This window comes from Schistocerca gregaria, unplaced genomic scaffold, assembly GCF_023897955.1.
Source record: "Schistocerca gregaria isolate iqSchGreg1 unplaced genomic scaffold, iqSchGreg1.2 ptg000413l, whole genome shotgun sequence".
In the NCBI taxonomy this organism is placed as follows: Eukaryota; Metazoa; Arthropoda; class Insecta; order Orthoptera; family Acrididae; genus Schistocerca; species Schistocerca gregaria.
This window is the reverse complement of record NW_026061846.1, coordinates 1,517,537-1,540,580: the sequence shown is the minus strand read 5'-3', so window position 1 is coordinate 1,540,580 and position 23,044 is coordinate 1,517,537.

The following is a 23,044-nucleotide window of genomic DNA, read 5'->3' as shown; positions in this document are numbered from 1 at the left end:
GCGTTCGCACCCTCAGGATGAAGATGCAACACAGAAATTCCGCCGCGATTCAATACGTAGGTTTCCGTGTCGGCTTCTCTCCGACAGAGTAGTGTGGCTGCTGTCACAGCATGTAACACCACCTAATGGTCGTATATCTGAACTCCGATGCAATACAACGAGTGTAACATAGCGTTCGCAAACTCAGGATTAAGATGCAACACATAAATTGCGTCGCGAGTGCATACGTAAGTTTTCATATCGGTTTCTCTCCGAGAGGCTAGTGTGGCTGTTGACACAGCATTTAGCACCACCTGATGCTCGTCTAGCTGATCTTCGAAGCAAAACAATGAGTGTAACTTATCGTTCGCACCCTCAGGATGAAGATGCAACACAGAAATTCCGCCGCGAATTAATACGTAAGTTTCCATGGCGGCTTCTCTCCGACAGACTAGTGTGGCTATACAACCTAATGGTCGCCTATCTGAACTCCGATGCAATACAACGAGTGTAAACTATCGTTCGCAACTCAGGATTAAGATCCAACACGTAAATTGCGTCGCGAATGCATATGTAAGTTTTCATATCGGTTTCTCTCCGAGAGTCTAGTGTGGCTGTTGACACAGCATTTAGCACCACCTGATGGTCGTCTAGCTGATCTTCGAAGCAATACAAAGAGTGTAACTTAGCGTTCGCACTCTCAGGATGAGGTGCAACACTGAAACTCCTCCGCGATTAAATACGTATATTTCCATGGCGGCTTCTCTCCGACAGACAGGTTTGTCTGCTGTCACAGCATGTAGCACCACCTAATGGTCGTCTATCTGAACTCCGATGCAATGCAACGAGTGTAACTTAGCGTTCGGAAACTCAGGATTAAAATGCATCATATAAATTACGTCGCGAATGCATACGTAAGTTTTCATATCGGTTTCTCTCCGAGAGGCTAGTGTGGCTGTTGACACAGCATTTAGCACCACCTGATGGTCGTCTAGCTGATCTTCGAAGCAATACAATGAGTGTAACTTAGCGTTCACACTCTCAAGATGAGGTGCAACACAGAAATTCCGCCGCGATTCAATACGTAAGTTTCCATGGCGGCTTCTCTTCGACAGAATAGTGTAGCGTTCGCAAACTCAAGATTAAAATCCAACACATAAATTGCGTCGCGAATGAATACTTAAGTTTTAATATCGGTTTCCCTCCGAGAGGCTAGTGTGGCTTTTGACACAGCATTTAGCACCACCTAAAGGTCGTCTAGCTGATCTTCGAAGCCATACAATGAGTGTAATTTATCGTTCGCACCCTCAGGATGAAAATGCAACACAGAAATTCCGCCGCGATTTAATACGTAAGTTTCCATGGCGGCATCTATCCGACAGGCTAGTGTGGCTATACCACCTAATGGTCGTCTATCTGAACACCGATGCAATACAACGAGTGAAACTTGTCGTTCGCAAACTCAGGATTAAGATCCAACACGTAAATTGCGTCGCCAATGCAGATGTAAGTTTTCATATTTGTTTCTCTCCGAGAGGCTAGTGTGGCTGTTGACACATCATGACGTCTAGCTGATCTTTGAAGCAATACAATGAGTGTAACTTAGCGTTCGCACCCTCAGGATGAAAATGCAACACAGAAAATCCGCCGCAATTCAATACGTAGGTTTCCGTGGCGGTTTCTCTCCTACAGACTAGTGTGGCTGCTGTCACAGCATGTAGCACCACTTAATGGTCGTATATCTGTACTCCGATGCAATACAACGAGTGAAACTTAGCGTTCGCAAACTCAGGATTAAGATGCAACACATAAATTGTTTCACGAATGCATACGTAAGTTTTCATATCGGTTTCTTTCCGAGAGGCTAGAGTGGCTGTTCACATAGCATTTAGCACCACCTGATGGTCGTCTAGCTGATCTTCGAAGCAATACTATGAGTGTAACTTAGCGTTCGCACCCTCAGGATGAAGATGCCACACAGAAATTCCGTCGCGATTCAATACGTAAGTTTCCAAGGCGGATTCTCTCCGACAGACTAGTGTGGCTGCTGTCACAGCATGTAGCACCACCTAATGGTCGTCTATCTGAACACCGATGCAATACAACGAGTGAAACTTATCGTTCGCAAACTCAGAATTAAGATCCAACACGTAAATTGCGTTGCGAATGCATACGTAAGTTTTCATATCGGTTTCTCTCCGAGAGTCTAGTGTGGCTGTTGACACAGCATTTAGCACCACCTGATGGTCGTCTAGCTGACCTTCGATGCAATACAATGAGTGTAACTTAGCGTTCGCATCCTCAGGATGAAGATGCAACACAGAAATTCCGTCGCGATTCAATACGTTAGTTTCCATGGCGGCTTCTCTCCGACAGACTAGTGTGGCTGTTGTCACAGTATGTAGCACCACCTAATGGTCGTATATCTGATCTATGATGCAATACAACGAGTGCAACTTAGCGTTCGCAAGCTCAGGCTTAAGATGCAACACATAAATTGCGTCGCGAATGCATACGTAAGTTTTCATATTGCTTTCTCTCCGTGAGGCTACTGTGGCTGTTGACACATCATGACGTCTAGCTGATCTTCGAAGCAATTCAATGAGTGTAACTTATCGTTCGCACCCTCAGGATGAAGATGCAACAAAGAAATTCCGCCGCGATTTAATACGTAAGTTTCCATGGCGGCTTCTCTCCGACAGAATAGTGTGGCTATACCACCTAATGGTCGCCTATCTGAACTCCGATGAAATACAACGAGTGTAAACTATCGTTCGCAAACTCAGGATTAAGATCCAACACATAAATTGCGTCGCGAATGCATATGTAAGTTTTCATATCGGTTTCTCTCCGAGAGGCTGGTGTGGCTGTTGACACATCATGACGTCTAGCTGATCTTCGAAGCAATACAATGAGTGTAACTTAGCGTTCGCAGCCTCAGGATGAAGATGCAACACAGAAATTCCGCCGCGATTTAATACGTATGTTTCAATGGCGGCTTCTCTCCGACAGGCTAGTGTGGCTATACCACCTAATGGTCGTCTATCTGAAATCTGATGCAATACAACGAGTGTAAATTAGCGTTCGCAAACTCAGGATTAAGATCCAACACATAAACTGCGTCGCGAATGAATACGTAAGTTTTCATATTGGTTTCTCTCCCAGAGGCTAGTGTGGCTGTTGACACAGCATTTTGCACCACCTGATGGTCGTCTAGCTGATCTTCGAAGCAAAACAATGAGTGTAACATATCGTTCGCACCCTCAGGATGAAGATGCAACACAGAAATTCCGCCGCGAACTAATACGTAAGTTTCCATGGCGGCTTCTCTCCTACAGACGAGTGTGGCTGCTTTCACAGCATGTAGCACCACTTAATGGTCGTATATCTGAACTCCGATGCAATACAACGAGTGTAAACTATCGTTCGCAAACTCAGGATTAAGATCCAACACATAAATTGCGTCGCGAATGCAGATGTAAGTTTTCATATTTGTTTCTCTCCGAGAGGCTGGTGTGGCTGTTGACACAGCATTTAGCACGTCCTGATGGTCGTCTAACTGATCTCCCAAGCAATACAATGAGTGTAACTTAGCGTTCGCACCTTCAGGATGAAACTGCAACACAGAAATTCCGCCGCAATTCAATACGTAGGTTTCCGTGGCGGCTTCTCTCCTACAGACTAGTGTAGCTGCTGTCACAGCATGTAGCACCACCTAATGGTCGTATATCTGAACTCCGATGCAATACAACGAGTGAAACTTAGCGTTCGCAAACTCAGGATTAAGATGCAACACATATATAGTTTCGCGAATGCATCCGTAAGTTTTCATATCGGTTTCTTTCCGAGAGGCTAGAGTGGCTATTCACATAGCATTTAGCACAACCTGATGGTCGTCTAGCTGATCTTCGAAGCAATACTATGAGTGTAACTTAGCGTTCGCACCCTCAGGATGATGATGCCACACAGAAATTCCGCCGCGATTCAATACGTATATTTCCATGGCGGCTTCTCTTCGACAGAATAGTGTAGCGTTCGCAAACTCAAGATTAAAATCCAACACATAAATTGCATCGCGAATGAATACTTAAGTTTTAATATCGGTTTCTCTCCGAGAGGCTAGTGTGGCTTTTGACACAGCATTTAGCACCACCTAAAGGTCGTCTAGCTGATCTTCGAAGCCATACAATGAGTGTAATTTATCGTTCGCACCCTCAGGATGAAGATGCAACACAGAAATTCCGCCGCGATTTAATACGTAAGTTTCCATGGCGGCTTCTCTCCGACAGACTAGTGTGGCTATACCACCTAATGGTCGCCTATCTGAACTCCGATGCAATACAACGAGTGAAACTTATCGTTCGCAAACTCAGGATTAAGATCCAACACGTAAATTGCGTCGCGAATGCATACGTAAGTTTTCATATCGGTTTCTCTCCGAGAGTCTAGTGTGGCTGTTGACACAGCATTTAGCACCACCTGATGGTCGTCTAGCTGATCTTCGAAGCAAAACATTAAGTGTAACTTATCGTTCGCACCCTCAGGATGAAGATGCAACACAGAAATTCCGCCGCGAATTAATACGTAAGTTTCCATGGCGGCTTCTCTCCGACAGACTAGTGTGGCTATACCACCTAATGGTCGCCTATCTGAACTCCGATGCAATACAATGAGTGTAAACTATCGTTCGCAAACTCAGGATTAAGATCCAACACATAAATTGCGTCGCGAATGCATATGTAAGTTTTCATATTTGTTTCTCTCCGAGAGGCTGGTGTGGCTGTTGACACAGCATTTAGCACCACCTGATGGACGTCTAGCTGATCTTAGAAGCAATACAATGAGTGTAACTTAGCGTTCGCACCCTCAGGATGAAGACGCAACACAGAAATTCCGTCGCGATTTAATACGTAAGTCTCCAAGGCGGATTCTATCCGACTAACTAGTGTGGCTGCTGTCGCAGCATGTAGCACCACCTAATGGTCGTCTATCTGAACACCGATGCAATACAACGAGTGAAACTTATCGTTCGCAAACTCAGGATTAAGATCCAACACGTAAATTGCGTCGCGAATGCATACGTAAGTTTTCATATCGGTTTCTCTCCGAGAGGCTAGTGTGGCTGTTGACACAGCATTTAGCACCACCTGATGGTCGTCTAGCTGATCTTCGAAGCAATACAATGAGTGTAACTTAGCGTTCGCACTCTTAGGATGAGGTGCAACACTGAAACTCATCCGCGATTCAATACGTATATTTCCATTGCGGCTTCTCTCCGACAGACAGGTTTGTCTGCTGTCACAGCATGTAGCACCACCTAATGGTCGTCTATCTGAACTCCGATGCAATACAACGAGTGTAACTTAGCGTTCGCAAACTCAGGATTAAGATCCAACACATAAATTGCGTCGCGAATGCATACGTAAGTTTTCATATCGATTTCTCTCCGAAAGGCTAGTGTGGCTGTTGACACAGCATTTAGCACCACCTGATGGTCGTCTAGCTGACCTTCGAAGCAATACAATGAGTGTAACTTAGCGTTCGCGCCCTCAAGATGAAGATGCAACACAGAAATTCCGCTGCGATTCAATACGTAAGTTTCCATGGCGGCTTCTCTTCGACAGAATAGTGTAGCGTTCGCAAACTCAGGATTAAAATCCAACACATAAATTGCGTCGCGAATGAATACTTAAGTTTTAATATCGGTTTCTCTCCGAGAGGCTAGTGTGGCTTTTGACACAGCATTTAGCACCACCTAAAGGTCGTCTAGCTGATCTTCGAAGCCATACAATGAGTGTAACTTAGCGTTCGCACCCTAAGGATGAAGATGCAATACAGAAATAACGCCGCGATTCAATACGTTTCAATACGTTTCAATACGCAGTTTCCACTGCGGCTTCTCTCCGACAGACTAGTGTTGCTCCTGTCACAGCATGTAGCACCACCTAATAGTCGTCTATCTGAACTCCGATGCAATACAACGAGTGTAACATAGTGTTCGCAAACTTAGGATAAAGATCCAACACATAAATTGCGTCGCGAATGCATACGTAAGTTTTCAGATCGGTTACTCTCCGAGAGGCTATTGTGGCTGTTGAAAATACAATGAGTGTAACTTAGCGTTCACAGCCTCAGGATGAAGATACAACACAGAAATTCCGTCGTGATTCAATACGTAAGTATCCATGGCGGCTTCTCTCCGACAGATAGTGTGGCTCCAGTCACAGCATGTAGCACCACCTAATAGTCGTCTATCTGAACTCCGATGCATTACAACGAGTGTAACTTAGCGTTCGCAAACTCAGGATTAAGATCCAACACAGAAATTGCGTCGCGAATGAATACTTAAGTTTTAATATCGGTTTCTCTCCGAGAGGCTGGTGTGGCTGTTGACACATCATGACGTCTAGCTGATCTTCGAAGCAATACAATGAGTGTAACTTAGCGTTCGCACCCTCAGGATGAAGACGCAACACAGAAATTCCGTCGCGATTCAATACGTAAGTCTCCAAGGCGGATTCTCTCCGACAAACTAGTGTGGCTGCTGTCACAGCATGTAGCACCACCTAATGTTCGTCTATCTGAACACCTATGCAATACAACGAGTGAAACTTATTGTTCGCAAACTCAGGATTAAGATCCAACACGTAAATTGCGTCGCGAATGCATACGTAAGTTTTCATATCGGTTTCTCTCCGAGAGTCTAGTGTGGCTGTTGACAGAGCATTTAGCACCACCTGATGGTCGTCTAGCTGATCTTCGAAGCAATACAATGAGTGTAACATAGCGTTCGCACTCTCAGGATGAGGTGCAACACTGAAACTCCTCCGCGATTAAATACGTATATTTCCATGGCGGCTTCTCTCTGACAGACAGGTTTGTCTGCCGTCACAGCATGTAGCACCACCTAATGGTCGTCTATCTGAACTCCGATGCAATGCAACGAGTGTAACTTAGCGTTCGCAAACTCATGATTAAAATGCATCACATAAATTGCGTCGCGAATGCATACGTAAGTTTTCATATTGCTTTCTCTCCGAGAGGCTAGTGTGGCTGTTGACAAATCATGACGTCTAGCTGATCTTCGAAGCAATACAATGAGTGTAACTTAGCGTTCGCATATGCAATATGCAAAACAGAAATTCCGCCGCAATTCAATACGTAGGTTTCCGTGGCGGCTTCTCTCCTACAGACTAGTGTGGCTGCTGTCACAGCATGTAGCACCACCTAATGGTCGTATATCTGAACTCCGATGCAATACAACGAGTGAAACTTAGCGTTCGCAAACTCAGGATTAGGATGCAACACATAAATTGTTTCGCGAATGCATACGTAAGTTTTCATATCGGTTTCTTTCCGAGAGGCTAGAGTGGCTGTTCACATAGCATTTAGCCCCACCTGATGTGTCGTCTAGCTGATCTTCGAAGCAATACTATGAGTGTAACTTAGCGTTCGCACCCTCAGGATGAAGATGCCACACAGAAATTCCGTCGCGATTCAATACGTAAGTTTCCAAGGCGGATTCTCTCCGACAGACTAGTGTGGCTGCTGTCACAGCATGTAGCACCACCTAATGGTCGTCTATCTGAACACCGATGCAATACAACGAGTGAAACTTATCGTTCGCAAACTCAGGATTAAGATCCAACACGTAAATTGCGTCGCGAATGCATACGTAAGTTTTCATATCGGTTTCTCTCCGAGAGTCTAGTGTGGCTGTTGACACAGCATTTAGCACCACCTGATGGTCGTCTAGCTGATCTTCGAAGCAAAACATTAAGTGTAACTTATCGTTCGCACCCTCAGGATGAAGATGCAACACAGAAATTCCGCCGCGAATTAATACGTAAGTTTCCATGGCGGCTTCTCTCCGACAGACTAGTGTGGCTATACCACCTAATGGTCGCCTATCTGAACTCCGATGCAATACAATGAGTGTAAACTATCGTTCGCAAACTCAGGATTAAGATCCAACACATAAATTGCGTCGCGAATGCATATGTAAGTTTTCATATTTGTTTCTCTCCGAGAGGCTGGTGTGGCTGTTGACACAGCATTTAGCACCACCTGATGGACGTCTAGCTGATCTTAGAAGCAATACAATGAGTGTAACTTAGCGTTCGCACCCTCAGGATGAAGACGCAACACAGAAATTCCGTCGCGATTTAATACGTAAGTCTCCAAGGCGGATTCTATCCGACTAACTAGTGTGGCTGCTGTCGCAGCATGTAGCACCACCTAATGGTCGTCTATCTGAACACCGATGCAATACAACGAGTGAAACTTATCGTTCGCAAACTCAGGATTAAGATCCAACACGTAAATTGCGTCGCGAATGCATACGTAAGTTTTCATATCGGTTTCTCTCCGAGAGGCTAGTGTGGCTGTTGACACAGCATTTAGCACCACCTGATGGTCGTCTAGCTGATCTTCGAAGCAATACAATGAGTGTAACTTAGCGTTCGCACTCTTAGGATGAGGTGCAACACTGAAACTCATCCGCGATTCAATACGTATATTTCCATTGCGGCTTCTCTCCGACAGACAGGTTTGTCTGCTGTCACAGAATGTAGCACCACCTAATGGTCGTCTATCTGAACTCCGATGCAATACAACGAGTGTAACTTAGCGTTCGCAAACTCAGGATTAAGATCCAACACATAAATTGCGTCGCGAATGCATACGTAAGTTTTCATATCGATTTCTCTCCGAAAGGCTAGTGTGGCTGTTGACACAGCATTTAGCACCACCTGATGGTCGTCTAGCTGACCTTCGAAGCAATACAATGAGTGTAACTTAGCGTTCGCGCCCTCAAGATGAAGATGCAACACAGAAATTCCGCTGCGATTCAATACGTAAGTTTCCATGGCGGCTTCTCTTCGACAGAATAGTGTAGCGTTCGCAAACTCAGGATTAAAATCCAACACATAAATTGCGTCGCGAATGAATACTTAAGTTTTAATATCGGTTTCTCTCCGAGAGGCTAGTGTGGCTTTTGACACAGCATTTAGCACCACCTAAAGGTCGTCTAGCTGATCTTCGAAGCCATACAATGAGTGTAACTTAGCGTTCGCACCCTAAGGATGAAGATGCAATACAGAAATTACGCCGCGATTCAATACGTTTCAATACGTTTCAATACGCAGTTTCCACTGCGGCTTCTCTCCGACAGACTAGTGTTGCTCCTGTCACAGCATGTAGCACCACCTAATAGTCGTCTATCTGAACTCCGATGCAATACAACGAGTGTAACATAGTGTTCGCAAACTTAGGATAAAGATCCAACACATAAATTGCGTCGCGAATGCATACGTAAGTTTTCAGATCGGTTACTCTCCGAGAGGCTATTGTGGCTGTTGAAAATACAATGAGTGTAACTTAGCGTTCACAGCCTCAGGATGAAGATACAACACAGAAATTCCGTCGTGATTCAATACGTAAGTATCCATGGCGGCTTCTCTCCGACAGATAGTGTGGCTCCAGTCACAGCATGTAGCACCACCTAATAGTCGTCTATCTGAACTCCGATGCATTACAACGAGTGTAACTTAGCGTTCGCAAACTCAGGATTAAGATCCAACACAGAAATTGCGTCGCGAATGAATACTTAAGTTTTAATATCGGTTTCTCTCCGAGAGGCTGGTGTGGCTGTTGACACATCATGACGTCTAGCTGATCTTCGAAGCAATACAATGAGTGTAACTTAGCGTTCGCACCCTCAGGATGAAGACGCAACACAGAAATTCCGTCGCGATTCAATACGTAAGTCTCCAAGGCGGATTCTCTCCGACAAACTAGTGTGGCTGCTGTCACAGCATGTAGCACCACCTAATGTTCGTCTATCTGAACACCTATGCAATACAACGAGTGAAACTTATTGTTCGCAAACTCAGGATTAAGATCCAACACGTAAATTGCGTCGCGAATGCATACGTAAGTTTTCATATCGGTTTCTCTCCGAGAGTCTAGTGTGGCTGTTGACAGAGCATTTAGCACCACCTGATGGTCGTCTAGCTGATCTTCGAAGCAATACAATGAGTGTAACATAGCGTTCGCACTCTCAGGATGAGGTGCAACACTGAAACTCCTCCGCGATTAAATACGTATATTTCCATGGCGGCTTCTCTCTGACAGACAGGTTTGTCTGCCGTCACAGCATGTAGCACCACCTAATGGTCGTCTATCTGAACTCCGATGCAATGCAACGAGTGTAACTTAGCGTTCGCAAACTCATGATTAAAATGCATCACATAAATTGCGTCGCGAATGCATACGTAAGTTTTCATATTGCTTTCTCTCCGAGAGGCTAGTGTGGCTGTTGACAAATCATGACGTCTAGCTGATCTTCGAAGCAATACAATGAGTGTAACTTAGCGTTCGCATATGCAATATGCAAAACAGAAATTCCGCCGCAATTCAATACGTAGGTTTCCGTGGCGGCTTCTCTCCTACAGACTAGTGTGGCTGCTGTCACAGCATGTAGCACCACCTAATGGTCGTATATCTGAACTCCGATGCAATACAACGAGTGAAACTTAGCGTTCGCAAACTCAGGATTAGGATGCAACACATAAATTGTTTCGCGAATGCATACGTAAGTTTTCATATCGGTTTCTTTCCGAGAGGCTAGAGTGGCTGTTCACATAGCATTTAGCCCCACCTGATGTGTCGTCTAGCTGATCTTCGAAGCAATACTATGAGTGTAACTTAGCGTTCGCACCCTCAGGATGAAGATGCCACACAGAAATTCCGTCGCGATTCAATACGTAAGTTTCCAAGGCGGATTCTCTCCGACAGACTAGTGTGGCTGCTGTCACAGCATGTAGCACCACCTAATGGTCGTCTATCTGAACACCGATGCAATACAACGAGTGAAACTTATCGTTCGCAAACTCAGGATTAAGATCCAACACGTAAATTGCGTCGCGAATGCATACGTAAGTTTTCATATCGGTTTCTCTCCGAGAGTCTAGTGTGGCTGTTGACACAGCATTTAGCACCACCTGATGGTCGTCTAGCTGATCTTCGAAGCAATACAATAAGTGTAACTTAGCGTTCGCACTCTCAGGATGAGGTGCAACACAGAAATTCCGCCGCGTTTCAATACGTATATTTCCATGACTTCTTCTCTCCGACAGACTAGTTTGGCTGCTGTCACAGCATGTAGCACCACCGAATGGTCGTCTATCTGAACACCGATGCAATACAACGAGTGTAACTTAGTGTTCGCAAACTCAGGATTAAGATCCAACACATAAATTGCGTCGCGAATGCATACGTAAGTTTTCATATCGGTTTTTCTACCAAAGGCTGGTGTGGCTGTTGACACAGCATTTAGCACCACCTGATGGTCGTCTAGCTGATCTTCGAAGCAATACTATGAGTGAAACTTAGCGTTCGCATCCTCAGGATGAAGATGCCACACAGAAATTCCGTCGCGATTCAATACGTAAGTTTCCAAGGCGGATTCTCTCCGACAGACTAGTGTGGCTGCTGTCACAGCATGTAGCACCACCTAATGGTCGCCTATCTGAACACCGATGCAATACAACGAGTGAAACTTATCGTTCGCAAACTCAGGATTAAGATCCAACACGTAAATTGCGTCGCGAATGCATACGTAAGTTTTCATGTCGGTTTCTCTCCGAGAGTCTAGTGTGGCTGTTGACTCAACATTTAGCACCACCTGATGGTCGTCTAGATGACCTTCGAAGCAATACAATGAGTGTAACTTAGCGTTCGCGCCCTCAAGATGAAGATGCAACTCTGAAATACCGCCGCGATTCAATTCGTAAATTTCCATGGCGGCTTCACTCCGACAGAATAGTGTGGCTGCTATCACAGCATGTAGCACCACCTAATGGTCGTCTATCTAAACTCCGATGCAATACAACTAGTGTAACTTAGCATTCGCAAACTCAGGATTAACACGCAAATTGAGTCGCGAATGCATACCTAAGTTTTCATATCGGTTTCTCTCCGAAAGGCTAGTGTGGCAGTTGACGCAGCATTTAGCACCACCTGATTCTCGTCTAGCTGATATTCGAAGCAATACAATGAGTGTAACTTAGCGTTCGCACCCTAGGATGAAGATGCAACACAGATATTCCGCCGCGATTCAATACGTAAGTTTCCATGGCGGCTTCTCTCCGACAGACTAGTGTGGCTGCACCACCTAATGGTCGTCTATCTGAACTCCGATGCAATACAAAAGGTGTAAATTTGCGTTCGCTAACTCAGGATTAAGATCCAACACATAAATTGCGTCGCGAATGCAAATGTAAGTTTTCATATCGGTTTCTCTCCGAGAGGCTAGAGTGGCTGTTGACTTAGCATTTTGCACCATTTGATGGACGTGTAGCTGATCTTCGAAGCAATACAATGAGTGTAACTTAGCGTTCACACCTTCAGGATGAAGATGCAACACAGAAATTCCGCCGCGATTCAATACGTAAGTTTCCATGGCGTCTTCTCTCCGACAGACTAGTGTGGCTGCTGTCACAGCATGTAGCACCAACTAATGGTCGCCTATCTGAACTCCGATGCAATACAACGAGTGTAACTTAGCGTTCGCAAATTTAGGATTAAGATCCAACACACAAATTGCGTCGCGAATGCATACGTTAGTTTTCATATCGGTTTCTCTTCGGGAGGCTGGTGTGGCTGTTGACACAGCATTTAGCACCACCTGATGATCGTCTAGCTGATTTTCGAGCAATACAATGAGTGTAACATAGCGTTCGCACCCTCAGGATGAAGATGCAACACAGAAACTCTGCCGCGATTCAATACGTAAATTTCCATGGCTTCTTCTCTCAGACAGACTAGTGTGGCTGCTGTCACAGCATGTAGCACCACCTAATTATCGTCTATCTGAACTCCGATGCAATTCAACGAGTGTAACTTAGCGTTTGCAAACTTTGGATTAAGATCCAACACATAAATTGCGTCGCGAATGAATACTTAAGTTTTAATATCGGTTTCTCTGCGAGAGGCTAGAGTGGCTCTTCACACAGCATTTAGCACCACCTGCTGGTCGTCTAGCTGATCATCGAAGCAATACAATGAGTGTAACTTAGCGTTCGCACACTCAGGATGAAGATGCAACACAGAAACTCCGCCGCGATTCAATACGTAAGTTTCCATGGCGGCTTCTCTTCGACAGACTAGTGTGGCTGCTGTCGCAGCATGTAGCACCACCTAATAGTCGTCCATCTGAACTCCGATGCAATACAACGAGTGTAACTTTGCGTTCGCTAACTCAGGATTAAGATCCAACAGATAAATTGAGTCGCGAATGCATACGTAAGTTTTCATATCGGTTTCTCTCCGAGAATCTAGTGTGGCTGTTGACGCAGCATTTAGCACCACCTGATGATCGTCTAGCTGATTTTGGAGCAATACAATGAGTGTAACTTGGCGTTCGCACCCTCAGGATGAAGATGCAACACGGAAACTCTGCCGCAAATCAATACGTAAGTTTCCATAGCGGCTTCGCTCGGAGAGACTAGTCTGGCTATTGTTACAGCATGTAGCACCACCTGATGGTTGTCTAGCTGATATAAGATGCAATACAGTGCTTGAAACTTAGCCTACACACCCTCAGGATGAAGATGCAACACAGAAACTCCGCCGCGATTCAATATGTAAGATTCCATGGCGGCTTCTCTTCGACAGACTAGTGTTCCTGCTGTCACAGCATGTAGCACCACCTAATAATCGTCCATCTGAACTCCGATGCAATACAACGAGTGAAACTTATCGTTCGCAAACTCAAGATTAAGATAGAACACATAAATTGGGTCGCGAATGCATACGTACGTTTTCATATCGGTTTCTGTCCGAGAGGCTAGTGTAGCTGTTGACACAGCATTTAGCACCACCTGATGGCGTGTAGCTGATCTTCGAAGAAATACAATGAGTGTAACTTAGCGTTCGCGCCCTCAGTATGAAGATGCCACACAGAAATTCCGTCGCGATTAAATATGTAAGTTTCCATGGCGGCTTCTCTCCGACAGACTAGTGTGGCTGCTGTCACAGCATGTAGCACCACCTAATGGTCGTCTATCTGAACTCCGATGCAATACAACGAGTGTAACTTAGCGTTCGCAAGATCAGGATTAAGATCCAACACATAAATTGCGTCGCGAATGCATACGTTGGTTTTCATATCAGTTACTCTCCGAGAGGCTAGTGTGGCTGTTGACACAGCATTTCGCACCACCTGATGGTCGTCTAGCTGATCTTCGAAGCAATACAACAAGTGTAACTTAGCGTTCGCAAACTCAGGATTAAGATAGCATACGTAAGTTTTCATATCGGTTTCTCTCCGAGAGGATAGTGTGGCTGGTGACACAGCATTTAGCACCACCTGATGGTCGTGTAGCTGATCTCCGAAGAAATACAATGAGTGTAACTTATCGTTCACACCTTCAGGATGAAGATGCAACACAGAAATTCCGTCGCGATTCAATATGTAAGTTTCCAAAGTGGCTTCTCTCCGACAGACTAGTGAGGCTGCTGTCACAGCATGTAGCACCACCTAATGGTCGTCTATCTGAACTCCGATTCAATACAACGAGTGTAGCTTAGCGTTCGCAAACTGAGGATTAAGATCCAACACAGAAATTGCGTCGCGAATGCATTTCTAAGTTTTCATATCGGTTTTTCTCCGAGAGGCTAGTGTGGCTGTTGACTTAGCATTTTGCACTATTTGATGGACGTGTAGCTGATCTTCGAAGCAATACAATGAGTGTAACTTAGCGTTCACACCTTCAGGATGAAGATGCAACACAGAAATTCCGCCGCGATTCAATACGTAAGTTTCCATGGCGTCTTCTCTCCGACAGACTAGTGTGGCTGCTGTCACAGCATGTAGCACCACCTAATGGTCGCCTATTTGAACTCCGATGCAATACAACGAGTGTAACTTAGCGTTCGCAAACTCAGGATTAAGATCCAACACACAAATTGCGTCGTGAATGCATACGTTAGTTTTCATATCGGTTTCTCTTCGGGAGGCTAGTGTGGCTGTTGACACAGCATTTAGCACCACCTGATGATCGTCTAGCTGATTTTCGAGCAATACAATGAGTGTAACATAGCGTTCGCACCCTCAGGATGAAGATGCAACACAGAAACTCTGCCGCGATTCAATACGTAAATTTCCATTGCGGCTTCTCTCAGACAGACTAGTGTGGCTGCTGTCACAGCATGTAGCACCACCTAATGGTCGTCTATCTGAACTCCGATGCAATTCAACGAGTGTAACTTAGCGTTCGCAAACTCTGGATTAAGATCCAACACATAAATTGCGTCGCGAATGAATACTTAAGTTTTAATATCGGTTTCTCTGCGAGAGGCTAGAGTAGCTCTTCACACAGCATTTAGCACCACCTGATGGTCGTCTAGTTGATCATCGAAGCAATACAATGAGTGTAACTTAGCGTTCGCACACTCAGGATGAAAATGCAACACAGAAATTCCGCCGCGATTCAATACGTAAGTTTCCATAGAGGCTTCGCTCGGAGAGACTAGTCTGGCTATTGTTATAGCATGTAGCACCACCTGATTTTCGTCTAGCTGATATAAGATGCAATACAGGCTTGAAACTTAGCCTACACACCCTCAGGATGAAGATGCAACACAGAAACTCCGCCGCGATCCAATACGTAAGTTTCCATGGCGGCTTCTCTTCGACAGATTAGTGTGGCTGATGTCACAGCATTGTAGCACCACCTAATGGTCGTCTATCTGAACTCCGATGCAATACAACGAGTGTAACTTAGCGTTCGCAAACTCAGGATTAAGATCCAACACATTAATTGCGTCGCGAATGCATACGTAAGTTTTCATATCGGTTTACTCCGAGAGGCTCTTGTGGCTGTTGACACAGTATTTAGCACCACCTGATGGTCGTCTAGCTGATCTTCGAAGCAATACAATGAGTGTAACCTAGCGTTCGCACCCTCAGGTTGAAGATGCAAAACAGAAATTCCGCCGTCATTCAATATTTAAGATTCCATGGCGGCTTCTCTCCAACAGACTAGTGTGGCTGTTGTCACAGCATGTAGTACCACCTGATGGACGTCTATCTAAACTCCGATGCAATACAACGAGTGTAACTTAGCGTTCGGAAACTCAGGATTAAGATCCAACACATAAATTGCGTCGCGAATGCATTTGTATGTTTTTATATCGGTTTCTCTCCGAGAGGCTAGTGTGGCTGTTGGCACAGCTTTTAGCACCACCTGCTGGACGTCTAGCTGATCTTCGAAGTAATACAATGAGTGTAACTTAGCAATTGCACTTTCAGGATGAAGATGAAACACAGAAATTCCACCACGATTCAATACGTAAGTTTCCATGGCGGCTTCTCTCCGACAGACTAGAGTGGCTGCTGTCACAGCATGTAGCACCACCTAATGGTCGTCTATCTGAACTCCGATGCAATACAACGAGTGAAACTTAGCGTTCGCAAACTCAGGATTAATATCCAACACAAAAATTGCGTCGCGAATGCATACGTAAGTTTTCATATCGGTTTCTCTCTGAGAGGCTAGTGTGGCTGTTGACACTGCATTTAGCACCACCTGATGTTCGTCTAGCTGATTTTCGAAGCCATACAACGAGTGTAACTTAGCGCTCGCAAACTCAGGATTAAGATCCAACACATAAATTGCGTTGCGAATGCATACGTTAGTTTTCGTATCGGTTTATCTCCTAGCGGCTAGTGTGGCTGTTGACACAGCATTTAGAACCACCTGATGGTCGTGTAGCAGATCTTCGAAGCAATACAATGAGTGTAACTTAGCGTTCGCACCCTCAGGGTGAAGATGCAACACAGAAATTCCGCCGCGGTTCAATACGTAATTTCCCATGGCAGCTTCCCTCCGACAGACTAGTTTGGCTGATGGCACAGTATGTAGCACCACCTAATGGTTGTCTATCTGAACTCCGATGCAATACAACGAGTGAAACATATCGTTCGCAATTTCAGGGTTTAGATCCAACACAGAAATTGCGTCGCGAATGCATACGTAAGTTCTCATATAGGTTTTCTCCGAGAGGCTAGTGTGGCTGTTGACACAGTATTTAGCACCACCTGATGGTCGTCTAGCTGATCTTCGAAGCAATACAATGAGTGTAACTTAGCGTTCGCACCCTCAGGATGAAGATGCCACACAGAAATTCCGTCGCGATTCAATACGTAAGTTTCCAAGGCGGATACTCTCCGACAGACTAGTGTGGCTGCTGTCACAGCATGTAGCACCACCTAATAGTCGTCCATCTGATCTCCGATGCAATACAACGAGTGTAACTTAGCGTTCGAAAACTCCGGATTAAGATCCAAGACATAAATTGCGTCGCGAATGCATACGGAAGTTTTCATATCGGTTTCTCTCCGAGAGGCTAGTGTGGCTGTTGACACAGCGTTTAGCACCACCTGATGGTCGTCTAGCTGATCTTCGAAGCAAAACCATGAGTGTATCTTATCGTTCGCACCCTCAGGATGAAGATGCAACACAGAAATTCCGCCGCGATTCAATACGTAAGTTTCGATGGGGGCTTCTCTCCGACAGACTAGTGTGGCTATACCACTTCATGGTCGTCTATCTGAACTCCGATGCAACACAACGAGTGTAAATTAGCGTTCGCAAACTCAGGATTAAGATCCAACACATAAATTGCGTTGCGAATGCATTTGTAAGTTTTCATATAGGTTTCTAATACTTGGTTTAAGAATCATGAAAGGAATTTGTATACGTGGAAGAACCCTGGAGATACTAAAAGGTATCAGATAGATTATATAATGGTAAGACAGAGATTTAGGAACCAGGTTTTAAGTTGTAAGACATTTCCAGGGATAGATGTGGACTCTGACCACAATCTATTGGTTATGACCTGTAGATTAAAACTGAAGAAACTGCAAAAATGTGGGAAATTAAGGAGATGTGACCTGGATAACCTGAAAGAACCAGAGGTTGTACAGAGTTTCAGGGAGAGCATAAGGGAACAATTGACAGGAATAGGGGAAAGAAATACAGTAGAAGAAGAATGGGTAGCTCTGAGGGATGTAGTAGTGAAGGCAGCAGAGGATAAAGTAGGTACAAAGACGAGGGCTGCTAGAAATCCTTGGGTAACAGAGGAAATATTGAAATTAATTGATGAAAGGAGAAAATATAAAAATGCAGTAAATGAAGCAGGCAAAAAGGAATACAAACGTCTCAAAAATGAGATCGACAGGAAGTGCAAAATGGCTAAACAGGGATGGCTAGAGGAGAAATGTAAGGATGTAGAAGCTTATCTCACTAGGGGTAAGATAGATACTGCCTACAGGAAAATTAAAGAGACCTTTGGAGAGATGAGAACCACGTGTATGAATATCAAGAGCTCAGATGGCAGCCCAGTTCTAAGCAAAGAAGGGAAGGCAGAAAGGTGGAAGGAGTATATAGAAGGTTTATACAAGGGTGATGTACTTGAGGACAATATTATGGAAATGGAAGAGGATGTAGATGAAGACGAAATGGGAGATACGATACTGCGTGAAGAGTTTGACAGAGCACTGAAAGACCTGAGTCGAAACAAGGCCCCCGGAGCAGACAACATTCCATTAGAACTACTGACGGCCTTGGGACAACCAGTCCTGACAAAACTCTACCAGCTGGTGAGCAAGATGTATGAGACAGGCGAAATACCCTCAGACTTCAAGAAGAATATAATAATTCCAATCCCAAAGAAAGCAGGTGCTGACAGATGTGAAAATTACCGAACTATCAGTTTAATAAGCCACGGCTGCAAAATACTAACGCGAATTCTTTACAGACGAATGGAAAAACTGGTAGATGCAGACCTCGGGGAGGATCAGTTTGGATTCCGTCGAAATGTTGGAACACGTGAGGCAATACTGACCTTACGACTTATCTTAGAAGAAAGATTAAGAAAAGGCAAACCTACGTTTCTAGCATTTGTAGACTTAGAGAAAGCTTTTGACAATGTTGACTGGAATACACTCTTTAAAATTCTAAAGGTGGCATGGGTAAAATACAGGGAGCGAAAGGCTATTTATAATTTGTACAGAAACCAGATGGCAGGGGCATGAAAGAGAAGCAGTGGTTGGGAAGGGAGTGAGACAGGGTTGTAGCCTCTCCCCGATGTTATTCAATCTGTATATTGAGCAAGCAGTAAAGGAAACAAAAGAAAAATTTGGAATAGGTGTTAAAATTCATGGAGACGAAATAAAAACTTTGAGGTTCGCCGATGACATTGTAATTCTGTCAGAGACGGCAAAGGACTTGGAAGAGCAGTTGAACGGAATGGACAGTGTCTTGAAAGGAGGATATAAGATGAACATTAACAAAAGCAAAACGAGGATAATGGAATGTAGTCAAATTAAATCGGGTGATGCTGAGGGAATTAGATTAGGAAATGAGACAATTAAAGTAGTAAAGGAGTTTTGCTATTTAGGAAGTAAAATAACTGATGATGGTCGAAGTAGAGAGGATATAAAATGTAGACTGGCAATGGCAAGGAAAGCGTTTCTGAAGAAGAGAAATTTGTTAACATCGAATATAGATTTATGTATCAGGAAGTCGTTTCTGAAAGTATTTGTTTGGAGTGTAGCCATGTATGGAAGTGAAACATGGACGATAACTAGTTGGGACAAGAAGAGAATAGAAGCTTTCGAAATGTGGTGCTACAGAAGAATACTGAAGATAAGGTGGATAGAGCACGTAACTAATGACGAGGTATTGAATAGGATTGGGGAGAAGACAAGTTTGTGGCACAACTTGACTAAAAGAAGGGATCTGTTGGTAGGACATGTTTTGAGGCATCAAGGGATCACAAATTTAGCATTGGAGGGCAGCATGGAGGGTAAAAATCGTAGAGGGAGACCGAGAGATGAGTACACTAAGCAGATTCAGAAGGATGTAGGTTGCAGTAGGTACTGGGAGATGAAGCAGCTTGCACAGGATAGAGTAGCATGGAGAGCTGCATCAAACCAGTCTCAGGACTGAAGACAACAACAACAACATATAGGTTTCTCTCCGAGAGGCTAATGTGGCTGTTGACACAGCATTTAGCATCACCTGATGGTCGTCTAGCTGATCTTCGAAGAAATACAATGTGTGTAACTTAGCATTCGCACACTCAGTATGAAGATGCCACACAGAAATTCCGTCGCGATTCAATACGTAAGTTTCCATGGCGGCTTCTCTCCTACAGACTAGTGTGGCTGCTGTCACAGCATTTAACACCACCTAATAGTCGTCCATCTGAACTCCGATGCAATACAACGAGTGTAACTTAGCGTTCGAAAACTCCGGATTAAGATCCAAGACATAAATTGCGTCGCGAATGCATACGTAAGTTTTCATATCGGTTTCTCTCCGAGAGGCTAGTGTGGCTGTTGACACAGCATTTAGCACAACCTGATGGTCGTCTAGCTGATCTTCGAAGCAAAACCATGAGTGTATCTTATCGTTCGCACCCTCAGGATGAAGATGCAACACAGAAATTCCGCCGCGATTCAATACGTAAGTTTCGATGGGGGCTTCTCTCCGACAGACTAGTGTGGCTATACCACTTAATGGTCGTCTATCTGAACTCCGATGCAACACAACGAGTGTAAATTAGCGTTCGCAAACTCAGGATTAAGATCCAACACATAAATTGCGTTGCGAATGCATTTGTAAGTTTTCATATAGGTTTCTAATACTTGGTTTAAGAATCATGAAAGGAGGTTGTATACGTGGAAGAACCCTGGAGATACTAAAAGGTATCAGATAGATTATATAATGGTAAGACAGAGATTTAGGAACCAGGTTTTAAGTTGTAAGACATTTCCAGGGATAGATGTGGACTCTGACCACAATCTATTGGTTATGACCTGTAGATTAAAACTGAAGAAACTGCAAAAATGTGGGAAATTAAGGAGATGTGACCTGGATAACCTGAAAGAACCAGAGGTTGTACAGAGTTTCAGGGAGAGCATAAGGGAACAATTGACAGGAATAGGGGAAAGAAATACAGTAGAAGAAGAATGGGTAGCTCTGAGGGATGTAGTAGTGAAGGCAGCAGAGGATAAAGTAGGTACAAAGACGAGGGCTGCTAGAAATCCTTGGGTAACAGAAGAAATATTGAAATTAATTGATGAAAGGAGAAAATATAAAAATGCAGTAAATGAAGCAGGCAAAAAGGAATACAAACGTCTCAAAAATGAGATCGACAGGAAGTGCAAAATGGCTAAACAGGGATGGCTAGAGGAGAAATGTAAGGATGTAGAAGCTTATCTCACTAGGGGTAAGATAGATACTGCCTACAGGAAAATTAAAGAGACCTTTGGAGAGATGAGAACCACGTGTATGAATATCAAGAGCTCAGATGGCAGCCCAGTTCTAAGCAAAGAAGGGAAGGCAGAAAGGTGGAAGGAGTATATAGAAGGTTTATACAAGGGTGATGTACTTGAGGACAATATTATGGAAATGGAAGAGGATGTAGATGAAGACGAAATGGGAGATACGATACTGCGTGAAGAGTTTGACAGAGCACTGAAAGACCTGAGTCGAAACAAGGCCCCCGGAGCAGACAACATTCCATTAGAACTACTGACGGCCTTGGGACAACCAGTCCTGACAAAAACTCTACCAGCTGGTGAGCAAGATGTATGAGACAGGCGAAATACCCTCAGACTTCAAGAAGAATATAATAATTCCAATCCCAAAGAAAGCAGGTGCTGACAGATGTGAAAATTACCGAACTATCAGTTTAATAAGCCACGGCTGCAAAATACTAACGCGAATTCTTTACAGACGAATGGAAAAACTGGTAGATGCAGACCTCGGGGAGGATCAGTTTGGATTCCGTCGAAATGTTGGAACACGTGAGGCAATACTGACCTTACGACTTATCTTAGAAGAAAGATTAAGAAAAGGCAAACCTACGTTTCTAGCATTTGTAGACTTAGAGAAAGCTTTTGACAATGTTGACTGGAATACACTCTTTAAAATTCTAAAGGTGGCATGGGTAAAATACAGGGAGCGAAAGGCTATTTATAATTTGTACAGAAACCAGATGGCAGGGGCATGAAAGAGAAGCAGTGGTTGGGAAGGGAGTGAGACAGGGTTGTAGCCTCTCCCAGATGTTATTCAATCTGTATATTGAGCAAGCAGTAAAGGAAACAAAAGAAAAATTTGGAATAGGTGTTAAAATTCATGGAGACGAAATAAAAACTTTGAGGTTCGCCGATGACATTGTAATTCTGTCAGAGACGGCAAAGGACTTGGAAGAGCAGTTGAACGGAATGGACAGTGTCTTGAAAGGAGGATATAAGATGAACATTAACAAAAGCAAAACGAGGATAATGGAATGTAGTCAAATTAAATCGGGTGATGCTGAGGGAATTAGATTAGGAAATGAGACAATTAAAGTAGTAAAGGAGTTTTGCTATTTAGGAAGTAAAATAACTGATGATGGTCGAAGTAGAGAGGATATAAAATGTAGACTGGCAATGGCAAGGAAAGCGTTTCTGAAGAAGAGAAATTTGTTAACATCGAATATAGATTTATGTATCAGGAAGTCGTTTCTGAAAGTATTTGTTTGGAGTGTAGCCATGTATGGAAGTGAAACATGGACGATAACTAGTTGGGACAAGAAGAGAATAGAAGCTTTCGAAATGTGGTGCTACAGAAGAATACTGAAGATAAGGTGGATAGAGCACGTAACTAATGACGAGGTATTGAATAGGATTGGGGAGAAGACAAGTTTGTGGCACAACTTGACTAAAAGAAGGGATCTGTTGGTAGGACATGTTTTGAGGCATCAAGGGATCACAAATTTAGCATTGGAGGGCAGCATGGAGGGTAAAAATCGTAGAGGGAGACCGAGAGATGAGTACACTAAGCAGATTCAGAAGGATGTAGGTTGCAGTAGGTACTGGGAGATGAAGCAGCTTGCACAGGATAGAGTAGCATGGAGAGCTGCATCAAACCAGTCTCAGGACTGAAGACAACAACAACAACATATAGGTTTCTCTCCGAGAGGCTAGTGTGGCTGTTGACACAGC